This window comes from Trichomycterus rosablanca, chromosome 4 (assembly GCF_030014385.1).
Source record: "Trichomycterus rosablanca isolate fTriRos1 chromosome 4, fTriRos1.hap1, whole genome shotgun sequence".
Classification (NCBI taxonomy): domain Eukaryota; kingdom Metazoa; phylum Chordata; class Actinopteri; order Siluriformes; family Trichomycteridae; genus Trichomycterus; species Trichomycterus rosablanca.
This window is the reverse complement of record NC_085991.1, coordinates 14507129-14520024: the sequence shown is the minus strand read 5'-3', so window position 1 is coordinate 14520024 and position 12896 is coordinate 14507129. Positions and strand designations below refer to the sequence as shown.

Sequence of the window (12896 nt, the reverse complement as noted above, 5' to 3'; positions counted from 1 at the left end):
CGTAAATTTGTTTCGGCACTAGTAAAAGTGTTTTACGTCTTGTAAATCTGTTTCGGCACTGGTAATTTTGTTTTTACTTTTGTAATTTTGTTTTCTAAAATGTTAATTTGTTTTGCACTTTTCGGCCACCGTACCTGACAGTTGACTAATTAAAAGAAGTTTTTACTATTCGGAGCTTTAAATATTTTTCATGTTGTAACTCTTTAAGAAGAGGTTATAACCAGTCTATGTACTGATACTGGAGGTTTTGATAGTTTTGTAATGCAAGCACCGACCACACTTACCAGCTCAACCAGACAATAGTTTTGAAGGTCAGTCACGCAGATCAAAGTAAAACAAAGACTCTTGTTCCTGCTGGCTCGTTGGTCTAGGGGTATGATTCTCGCTTTGGGTGTGAGAGGTCCTGGGTTCAAATCCTGGACGAGCCCTCATTTAGTCGAATGCTTCGTTGAACTATACAAAAACTTATCAAGTGTTCCATTAAAATCTAATGATCAAACAAAAATGACACATGCTGATACACTGGTAGAAGTTGGTAAAGCTTATGTGGATGTAAATACCCTTCATGCCTTTAATGACACCTCATGCTTAAACTGTTAGAAATGCTTTAATGAAGCTCTGCATTGAGTTTAGTTTTGTCATGAATACACTTCCCAGTGCAACCAGTCAACCTGGTTTTGACGCTAAGCCACGGAGGTCAAAGAAATGCCCTGGACTTCATCCAGGCTGGCTCGGTCTAGGGGTATGATTCTCGCTTAGGGTGCGAGAGGTCCCGGGTTCAAATCCCCGACGAGCCCTGGTTTACCCACATTTAAGTCATCAACTGTGTCTTCCGGTTCTAATCCCAGTGTGCAAATGGAAATGAAACGGGGTGATTAAATGGTGAAACCTAAACAGCTTTCTGTGTGGATACCAGACCACATTATTAAAATTCTAACCTTTAGCTTAAACTTTGTCCTTATACAATTAAAACAAACAAAAAAAACCTTTATAAAATCATGCTGCCAGAGTTATTCTAAAAGCCATCGAGAGGTTTTGTGAATCCATGTTTAAATGTAAAGCACTGTCATTGTGAAGGAAAGTCAAACAGTGCAGAGTATAAAGTCAACACGACAAGGAAAATCTCATGTCAACGTAAATTTCTTTCAATCTTTAGTATTAATAACCAATAACACAAAACATCATAACGTTTGTTTTATGTAGAAAAAGAAATAAATATTACTAACTTTATTATTAGAATATTAAATGCTGATTTTTTTTTGTTGTCTCTGAACTAAATTGTTAGACAAGATCTGTTTTATTTTTTTGATTTGTATTAAAAAAAAAAAACACAAATTAAACCAACTGATCAATGACATGTAAATTAAAGTTGATTTAATTATTTTAAAAATGTTGACATAAAGAATTTTAGTCATAGTAGGATGGTTTGTCCAGGATTTGTCATGCAAGAACTGAATTCACTTCCTAGCTCAACCAGACAACAAGAGTTTTAATGCTCAGTCACGCAGCGTTGGTCTAGGCGTATGATTCTCACTGTGGGTGCGAGAGTCAGCGTTGTAAAAAATGTATAAGGTATATTTGTGTGGCGCTGCTGAGCTTGTAATGGAATAAGACGTGTTTGGTTTGAGCTTTTGCAGAGCTAGGCCTTGTGCAGCCTCAGCTTCAAGTTCCTCTGGCTCTCAGGCTCGATTGTCCACGCCTTCCCCAGACACCTCGGAGATGGATGCTACTGCTTTAAAATCAGAGATTCTTCTCTTACTGAAAGCTGACATCTCCGCAGTGATAAAAGTGGAAATAAAGAGTGCACTCGTGAAAGATTTCAGCTGCCTTAAAACTGAGCTACAAGCAGTTCAAATGGAAATCATGAACAACATGGCAGCGATTCATTCTGAATTCGACCAGATGAGGACCACCATTAAGGAGGTGGTAGATGGACTATCTTCCTGGTCAGACAAAGTCACAACTCTACAGGTAATAGTGGCTGACTTAAAAACGTGTGTTGTGTTGACATTGAGGGAAGGATGAGGAGGCGTGATATCAGGATCCTGGGGGTTCCCGAGACCAGTGGCTCGAGCTCAACTGCATCGGTCTCAAAGTTGCTAAGAGAGGTGCTGCAGTTAGATAAAGACGTGCTTGTGGATCGCTCGCACAGAAGCCACACAAAGTCATTTGCTCCTGGATGAGGTGAGGTGTTGCATGACTCAGGGATGGGACAATGATGTTTTGTATTAGTTTGGAGGAAACCCTGACAGAACGATTTCTCGCTGCAGAACACAGCAGAGCCAATGAGACGTATTGTGAGGACGGCAGCACCAGTACAGGGTGCACGGTCCAGCGACTCGTCCTCTTCAGCTTCAGCATGTATACCGGGGGAAAGGACACGCCTACCCAACACTATAAAAACCCTATGCTGCTAACTGCATATCAGAATATGCTTTTCACCTCAAGTACCATTTACTCGGTACCATGTACTGACCAACACTTGTCTCTAGTCTTATCTCCCTTATTTACTTTTTAGATTAGAAACGTTTTTTTGTCTATCTGCACTGTGTACTGTACTGTCTTGCACTTTTTGTTTTATCTTGCACCCTGGTCCTGGAGGAACGTTGTTTCATTTTAATATGTACTTACATATAGCTGAAATTACAATAAAGCCTCTCTTGACTTGACTCTTGACTTTTAATGTGCATGCTGTAATAAAATGCCCAGGTCTGCCACACGCAAGACATTTAATTGTGTCAGTAGTAGCAACTACTGTATAATCCTCATGGAAACTAAAGTACAGGTTCAATTCTGTATTATCATTAAGAACCATGTACACACCACGTCTAAATAGAACTACATGTTTTAAAAGTGGAGATTTGCTCCCAATCAAGATCTTTTTCATTGGGGAAACGATTTTTCCATATCGGGATAAAACTTCTGCTGTTCGTCTTTAATGAACGGCGGTACGTTTGATACGGTGATTCTTTTTGCCGGCGTAAGAAAGGTAAGAAGACTGATGTGTGAACCGCTTATAACTACACCGTTCTCCACTAGTTTGTTCGCTTTTTCTTTTGTTCTTAGGAAAACAACAATTGCGCTGTTCATTCTAGACCCAGATATAACACAGTCATGTCCAACAACTTCTGACGCCACCTTAACTGTGTGACGCCATGTGAAATCACCTGCACCTGCTGCCATTGCCACTCCGCTCACTTGCTCCCAGTATGCACTTCTACAGAGAGAGAAACAATAAAAGTCTTGTCTGTGTGTGCGTGTGGTTTTCATGTGAGTGAATGCTGATAACAAGGTGTCAGAATAAATAACTTTGATCTTCTAAGCTTTAAGGAACTTCAAATATGTGAGTTTTTGTACAGCATCTCAATAGTTTTGTATCACTGGGTGTCTTCATTAAGAGCACAGTGATAGAGAGCAGAATCTGTCAGCTTTAGATTGTTGATGATCAGTACAGTGGAGTCCCCAGTTGTTTCTGTTTTTAATCGAGGGTCATCAGGAGTGCTCTGATATGTAACACTTCTTGCACCTTTATGCAGTAAATATTGTGGTGCATTTTTAGGATTTAGTTTGTACCAGTAAAGCCGAATGTTGCTGCTGCTTGATTCATATGAACATTTTAGAGTAACAGTCTCTGTTTCCTTTGAAACAATGTTAGAATCTTTGTCTGTTGGACCAATTTTAGCTGCAAAAACACCTGTTATAAAGACAAAAAAAATGTTGTAAGAAAACTAAACTAAAATCTTAATTTTTAATAACATGGCATTAATTAAAATGGTAATAAATTACCTGATGCTATAGTAAGAATCAGTGCTGTGTATCTCCCAATGTGCAGTAAGTTACATAGTGGAGCCATTTCTAATCACAGCTTTGTGAGGACTCTGTACAATAGTGCTGAACTCATCACATGAGGAAACAAGTCTCTAGAAAGCCACACACAGGAAGTGCAGGTGTTGCAGTAACTTTATACAGTTTAGTCATTTTGAAGTATTTATTCTTTACCAAAACACTGTTAGACAATTTTCTATAAGTTTATGTGCCTTATTAATAGTCAGTATTTAAATATTAGTGTATATTAAACTCTCTCTTTATGTTTAGGTTATAAATCTGTTGCACTGCAATACATAATACTGATAATATTAGTTTTATTTGTGTAAGACTTTTAACTGGACTGTGAGATTCAGAAAACTTAGAATAACAATAATAAAAGTAAAGTTACCAGTACTGTAAAGAAATGTTAGAGATTCAAGCAGTAGTTTGTGAATGAAATGCTGAAAGACCAAGTTAAACATGGACTCATCAGTAATTCTTCTTCTTTCTCTTTTTCATCATTGGTCTAACAGTAGCATAGTTCTACCAGTACCCTGCAGTACAAGTAGCCATCATTTAACAGGGGCCGCTACCAAGCCAGTATGTAAATCTGACTTCTCATCTGCATATTTGATGTGGCACAGTTTTTAAACTAGATGCCCTTCCTGTCATCTATCTATCTATCTATCTATCTATCTATCTATCTATCTATCTATCTATCTATCTATCTATCCATCCATCCATCCATCCATCCATCCATCCATCCATCCATCCATCCATCCATCCATCCATCCATCCATCCATCCATGTGGTAAAAGCATGAACTTTTTTTGCACCTGGTAACAGCTGTATTTCTAATTGTAATTGAGACAGACAATGGCTTTTATTGTAATTTCCAAAATAAGTTACTACAATACACTTTAGTTTATTAATTTGGGACACAGCCCCTTTTTCTTGTGTCTAATCACAACATCCTGCCAGCGTCAGTTTAATATCCCATTGAATGTAAACAAAACACCTACGCATGGCTTCTTCAGGATCACCATACATGGTAGCACTTAAGCAGTCGCACCCATGAATCAAGTGTAGTTCTTTAAAGTGCATGATCTACTGACTTTCTACTAAGATTTGCTTTCAGGTGCATAGAAATAAAGATGTTATTAGCAAATACTGTATTTGGTCTGAAGGGCTGATGCAAGCTAGCAGAAATCCAAGACTGGACTTAACATGCTGACATTCACTCCATTGTGCTACACATCAAATTTACACAGTATACCTAGAATGCCATTTGTTTCCTATTTTTAATCCTCAGGGATTCCCACACAGTTAAAGGTTCCTTTGAGAGCAGGCTTCTAGGCATCGATTAGATCAAAAGACGCGTTGAGCAAAGCTTTGTGTTTAATGTTAATGCTACAGTAGAAACTGAAAAGGGCATTTGATCTTGCAGCTATTAAATAACTTAAGCATAAGCTATTAAAGGGCCCATAGCATGCTGTTTAAATGAGTTATGGAGTGAGATTGAGCAAAAGGAGCCAGTTACCACAGTCCTCTGTCTCCTTGGAAAGAGCTCACTTTGTTTAAGTGAATAAGAATGGTCTGTCATTAGTCTCTCCATCGATGCACTGAGACCATTTGAGGAAGCAACCAGGGAGATATCAACTGAAAAGCATGTTTCAATTTCAATGGTGACTCCACTGGTGTCACTTCTTCTCAGAACCATTAAAACGTCTCAGCGCCAAGGTAGCAAGCTAGCTGCTGAGCTGTCAGTGTAATGTCACCGTCGTTTTGGGACTATTGAAACGTTTTATGGTTTTGCTGTCAGCACCTACCTGGACATTAGATTAATAAACCTGGGATTCTGTGACTCTGCAAATGTTGAGCCTGTAAAAGCTCAACTTGTCACTGAAATGCAGTCAATGAGTCAGACTTCAGCATCTTCATCATCGGCATTAAGCTCAAACACTTTGCTGCATCCCCACCTGGTGGGATATGGACAGAATTTGACTCTCAAGTCCTTGCATCTCAGCAGCATTGGATAACTGGCACTGATGCCCTAATTGAAATGTGCAGGTACTCAGAAGAAAGGCCAATTCCTCGGGATCAGGATCCACTACTTTGGTGGAAAAACAATGCACCTCAAAAACATTCCCCTCTCTGAGCAAACTTGCCAAGAAACATCTGGAAGCAGTTGCAACATCAGTGCCAGCTGAGAGGATTCTTTCAAAGGCAGGACAGTTACTAAGTCACAGGCGATGTGCAATAAAAGCAAAAAATGTAAACATGATACTGTTCCTGAACCAAAACCTCTAACCAAAACCTTTGTTCTGCACAGGGGGACAGCGCCCACAGGAGGACTTCTGGGAATATTTCTTTGAACTCAAGCCTTTGGGGGTTGTTTAGTTATTTATACTTTATTTAATTTTTGTACCTGAAATAAAGAATGTATTTTAATTTGTTCTCGAGTGATACTTTTGTGCACTTTATTTATTTAAGAAAAAATCCAGACATGACAATGTATGAGAAAGAAATGGTTTTGTTACTGTTCTATTGTTTCTGGACAAAAACTTTTATTATAATAATAAAGTATTTTCAATTTACCTATAAACTTTACCTAAATTCTGTCCTGGATTTAAACTAATTAATAAAGTATCTGCAATAATGGCCCTGTATTTACTTGGTATCAAATCGATACCAAGTTTTGCAGTATCGCACACCACTACTGTGTAAATGTTTTACACTGATCAGTCATAACATTAAAACCACCTCCTTGTTTCTACACTCACTGTCCATTTTATCAGCTCCACTTACCATATGGAAGCACTTTGTAGTTCTACAATTATTGACTGTAGTCCATTTATTTCTCTAAATACTTTGTTAGCCCCCTTTCACTATGTTCTTAAATGGTCAGGACCACCACAGGACCACTACAGAGAAGGTATTATTTGGGTGGTTGATCATTCTCGGTACTGCAGTGACACTGACATGGTGGTGGTGTGTTAGTGTGTGTTGTGCTGGTATGAGTGGATCAGACACAGCAGCACTGCTGACACCTCACTGTCACTGCTGGACTGAGAATAGTCCACCAACCAAAAATATCCAGCCAACAGCGCCCCGTGGGCAGCGTCCTCTGACCACTGATGAAGGTCTAGAAGATGACCAACTCAAACAGCAGCAGTAGATGAGCGATCGTCTCTGACTTTACATCTGCAAGGTGAAACAACTAGGTAGGAGTGTCTAATAGAGTGGGCAGTGAGTGGACACAGCATTTAAAAACTCCATCAGCATTGCTGTGTCTGATCCACTCATACCAGCACAACACACACTAACACACCACCACCATGTCATTGTCACTGCAGTGCTGATAATCCACCACCTAAATAATACCTACTCTGTGGTGGTCCTGACCATTGAAGAACAGCATGAAAGGGGGATAACAAAGCATGAAAAGAAACAGATGGACTACAGTCAGCAATTGTAGAACTATAAAGTGCTTCTATATGGTACGTGGAGCTCATAAAATGGACAGGGTAGAAGTGTAGAAACAAGAAGGTGGTTTTAATGTTATGGCTGATCGGTGTATATCCACTGTATATTGCTACACTGTAAAAAATAAACATTTTTTTACAGGTTTTCCCAGTAAATTTTTACAGTTTTTCCCTGTATTTATAAAAGACAGAATTTTTTTGTAAAATTACAAGAATAAACTGTATATTGAAAAGCGTCATGTGATTTACCAAAAAAAATCTGTATAAATGAAATACATAAAAAATCAGTTTTTTACCAGTTTTTTGATGACACTTTTAACAAAACTAACTGTAAAAATAAAGTAATCTTCACTGACAAAAATAGCAGAATCTTCTGTAATTTTCAAAGAGAAACCTTTTGTTATGCCGATATATCACTGTTAAATACATAAAAATACTGTTAATAATACATGTAAAAATGTACAATTGCAGAAAAAATATGTGAGCAAAGAAAGAAATATTTTGTAATTTTGCATTTCTTAACCACTACTTTATATACATAAATTGGAAAAACAAAGGTATTGCCTACCTTATGAGACAGGCAACAATACAATTTAAACAGATTTTAACTTTAACTTCATTTATGCATTTGTATTAATTTAAAGATTGAATTGTTAAATAAGTGCATTTATACAAACTGTGTAAAACCATAGTCAAATTTAAAACGTTATTAACTGTGATTTATTCTCACATTTATAATATTTAAATCAAGCATAATTTACCCATCCCCACATCCCCCAATACACAGGAAAAATGTATTACAGTCCATCTGTGCAACATGTTGGGTGCACATTCCAACCAGAGCACCACAGATATAAAATGATGCTCTAACCTACCAGGTACACACTCAAAAAAAGGGTTTTGGGTGCCTGTTGGTTTTGCATAAAGAATATGTGCTGGTGTGACACAAATCAATTACATTTTAGATTTAAACATGACTGCATTGTGTTTATTTAACTCAAATAAATGAACCATTTATAATATTCGATGTTTTCTAGTGGACTCAACTTTACTTAGTTGCTTTATTTTCTTGGAACTACTTAATGCAATACGTTTACCAGGTGAAACCGGATATGACGCACCGGGGATTACGCAATACATCGTGAAGGCACATTGTGTTTCAATGGCGTCTCAGGTAATGTGAAGCTTTACAAAATCTTGTTTTATGTCTTATTGCATGCTAATCATGATGTTTATCTTATTATATTGTTTAATATAGCTCTTTAGTTGAATAATATTAAAGTTTTATTGTTGCGCAATCTTTATTTGTTTAAAAATGCTAACGCTAATTCGCGCGTGCTAACGCTAACGGCGGATCTGCTTATAGTGATTTATTTATTAACGTCTTTCCAGGGTTTCTGTGAATAATATTAAAGTCTTGAGGCAGATTTTAACAGATTGCCGCTGGCTGACTGTATATTAAGTCCGGCTGCGCTGTGTGTGATAACGTTGCACTGCTGTGGTGCTAGCTAGTGCTAAGCTAGTCAAGTTCAACAGCCAGTATTCTCAACTTGTGGCAGTAAGGTTCTTTCCCGAAAGGTAAAAATGGCTGAAATTACTTCGTTGCGGAAGTATATTAGAAGAAGGTAGAAAATAAAAAGATGTGTAATATTTGCGGTGCCAGTGCATTAAAAAACATGGACACAACCTAGCTAGCTAAGATGTGAGCAGGCAGCTCGAGCCTGAGAGGAACGGCTTTATGTTTGGCGCTATTATTATTCACAAACTAAAACAAAGTGATTCTGTAACGTTAGTATCATTAGAAACCTGAGTTTTGTGACTGTTATCCTCGAAAGCACACACATGTGAACAGTGTTGGATAATCAGTTAATTTGTAATGTTAAAGTCTTTACTATAGAAATAATATTTTAGTTATTTACAACAAAACAATTGATGTCTTGTATCTTCTGTTTACAGATGGTTGGAAATGTGTAGTTGCAGTTGGACTGACCTTTTACTGGTAATTTTTTTTTTCTACATTTTATGCTAATTTGAATATTGAGCTACTTTTGACTGAACACTGAGTTCAGTTTAGATTAACTGAAGAAGAAAAAATGTGGAAATTCTTATTATTTATCCTGTTTGGTTCTTTTACTTTTTTTTTTTGTTTTATGTATTTTATGTCTTTTTTTATTTAAGCTGGTAATTTCTTTGTAAATATTTGTCTTGCTGATTTTGATTTCCTTTAGTTTTCTTTAGTATTTTTTTATTTATATATAATTTTAAAAGTATCCAATTTCATCTACAGTTTAGGATTCCCCCAATCACGCAATACCATCAGCGCTAGGAGGGTGAAGGTAAGCACAAGTTTCCTCTGAGTTGTTACAGCAACCACCCCATCTTTTACGTCTGAGTTAAAATAAAGGTTAAAGTGAGATATGTTAAGTCCTAAATGGATATTTGTGTACTGTTAAGTTCAAGAAAGTGATTTTTTCATCCTCTGTTCCATTGTAGGATGGTGATATGGCTGCAACTGAACGGGGGATTGAGGAGACTGTTCTGGGGATCTGTGTGACTAGAGTTGAGGGAGCTGAAGCCATGGACCCCTTGCCAATACTGGAGTGGTATTAGAAGGTGGTGTGGTTCTAGAAGACCTGGGCAGTGTGTTCCTTGCCTTTGCAGTTCGGGCTGATTTATGCCTTATATATTTATAACCTTATGATTTAGAACTTGAGTTACCCTCCTACATTCAGATACACTTTTGATGTACTCCAAAACTGTTTGTTTCTGGAACTAGATGCTAACAAACTGTCATGAAGCTCAATTACTAAATACCAAGCTGTTCAGTGAGACGTAGTCCATACTGAGTATTACACTTGTGATGTACTGTTTATCGAATCCCACTGTGGTTGCACTTTCTGAAAACTTCAATGTTGGTACTGTGTTTTGTACATAATTCAGATTTATACGTGTTTCATGTTTTGTAGACATTTCACTTAACTGTATGGTGCTTTGTTAAACATTTTCCATTTAAATGAATTCTGATTGCACTTATTGTATTGTATTGTATGCTGTATTGTGTTAAAGACGTCTGATTCTTACACTGATCAGCCATAACATTAAATATATAACATTACCTCGTTTCTACACTTACTGTTCATTTGTGTGAAAATTATTTGGGTCAAAAATAGCTGAACTGTGGTGGATTTTGATCCATTTTGATGCTGAATTTAACAAAAGTTATTTATATACTGCATTTTCATACTGCAAGTTCTGTATATGTTCTAAAGTTCTATATAACATGTAAGAGCTGCAAAATTTCACAGTAATTTAAAGTGTTATGCAGACAAATCTTAACCTACTTCTAATTTTTTTGAGCTTATATTTTTAAATGAAGAAAAACAATTTAAAACTACAGGTAACATGTTTTAGGGAAAAATGCTTTTATTTTGACAGTTTATTAATGTATTTGAATAATAAAAAAAGACAATTTAACAGATAATTTTTGCAATACCTCTGACAGTTAATTTAAAATTGGGCTTTTGCTAAGTAAAATTACATGTTTTTTTTTGTTTTATATGCTAATTTCTTGTGATAACAGTAGAATATATCTGTACTTAAACTTTTCTTTATCATTTATAAAGAGAATTATTCTGTTTTTTTAGAGGTGTATGACACTGTTCTAACAATTAATATATGTTAAAAATAGAAGATTTCATGAAAATATAGGACAATTTCCTGTAAAATTACAGTGATAGATGTTAATTATGGTAAATATAATTACCGTTTTTTTACAGTTTATCTCCGTTTTAAATTTTACAGTATTTTTCCATTTTTTTACAGGCATTCTCTGGCGCCCCTGCTGCCAGAAAAATACCGTTTTTTTACGCTATTTTTTTTTTACAGTGTATGCCTGCATGTAACTAGGCTGGTTTTTGTACAGTATAGAATGATTTCCTGTCACTGTGGGCCGCAGAGCACAGTAGTAGAGAGCAGAATCTGATACTGCAGCAGAGGAGATGTTCAGATCCACTCGATTTTTAGCTTCATTTATTTTTGCAGAAAACCCAGAATCTTCAGCTTTATTATATTCATTTACCAAAATAATAAACTCTGGTCTGAATGTGGAGTACTGACGATACCACAGCAGGTAATTAGTTCCAGCAGATGCACTGTAATTGCAGGATAAAGTGACAGAGTTTCCCTCCAAGACATGTTTAGTGGTAGAAACTGGTTTAATTGTCTGTGCAGAGATATAACCTGGTAAAAAGAAAGAGGAATGTTAATGTTAGTTTTGTTTGTATGTTTGTTTATCCAGACCAGTAATGTGAGAAGAAACCTTGTAAAGATCAGATCAAACCATCAGATACTATTTTAAGATACATTTTAATTTCTATTTAAAGTTTGGATTAATTAAACAACATTGTGCTAACAAATATGTATAAACAAGTATAGTTTAAAACATGGTAAATGTGATGTTAGTTCTTACCTGTAACAATGGACAGAAGGCAAACAACTCCAAGCAGTGACATGACTGAACTACAGAACCATGAAGCTCAAAGCCTGGTGTAATACATGAACCGTTTCCTCTCTGTAGCTTCCCTTTCTAACAATACAGCAGTTACAGTGTTTAGTAAAATGAAGATGGAGTCATGGAGCCATCATGTGTTTATTTTCTCTCTCTACATGTGTGTGCAATTGTACAACTGATCATTTACAGTGGGGCCAAAAAGTATTTAGTCAGCCACTGATTGTGCAAGTTCTCCTACTTAGAAAGATGAGAGAGGTCTGTAATTTTCATCATAGGTACACTTCAACTATGAGAGACAAAATGAGAAAAAAAAATCCAGGAAATCACATTGTAGGATTTTTAAAGAATTTATTTGTAAATTATGGTGGAAAATAAGTATTTGGTCAATAACAAAAGTTCAACTCAATACTTTGTAACATAACCTTTGTTGGCAATGACAGAGGTCAAACGTTTCCTGTAAGTCTTCACCAGGTTTGCACACACTGTAGACTGGACATGTACTGGCTTAAGCAGGGGGACATGCCTGGCACTGCAGGATTTGAGTCCCTCATGGCGTAGTGTGTTACTGATGGTAGCCTTTGTTACTTTGGTCCCAGCTCTCTGCAGGTCCCTCCATGTAGTTCTGGGATTTTTGCTCACCGTTCTCATGATCATTTTGACCCCACGGGATGAGATCTTGTGTGGGGCCCCAGATCAAGGGAGATTATCAATGGTCTTGTATGTCTTCCATTTTCTTACAATTGCTCCCACAGTTGATTTATTCACAACAACATGCTTGTCTATTGTAGATTCACTCTTCCCAGCCTGGTGCAGGTCTACAATTTTCTTCCTGGTGTCCTTCGACAGCTCTTTGGTCTTGGCCATGGTTGAGTTTGGAGTCTGACTGTTTGAGGCTGTGGACAGGTGTCCCCACTGTATGCAGTTATATACTTGTTTCTGTCTGCAAAACTGCTTTATAAGCTCAATGTTTTGTATATTTCTGTGTAAAGTCTTATGACTGACAGTTGTGTGTGTGTAAATTCCAGATCAGAAGTTTTTAACATGCTTAATTAGACATCCGAGCACCAACAACCATGCCAACCACTGGATTTTTC

General features: G+C 36.9%; 1 long non-coding RNA gene and 1 other non-coding gene across 2 annotated transcripts; both read left to right on the top strand.

Annotated features, from left to right (window-relative positions):
* The first annotated feature begins 356 nt into the window (after positions 1-356).
* Positions 357-428, top strand: trnap-ugg (transfer RNA proline (anticodon UGG)). The gene has a single exon. It is a non-coding gene; the product is annotated as a tRNA-Pro (tRNA).
* An 8800-nt stretch (positions 429-9228) lies between these two features.
* LOC134311414 (uncharacterized) lies at positions 9229-10407 on the top strand. The gene is made up of 3 exons (XR_010011414.1): positions 9229-9291; positions 9580-9628; positions 9786-10407. It is a non-coding gene; the product is annotated as an uncharacterized LOC134311414 (long non-coding RNA).
* The last annotated feature ends 2489 nt before the right edge of the window (positions 10408-12896 follow it).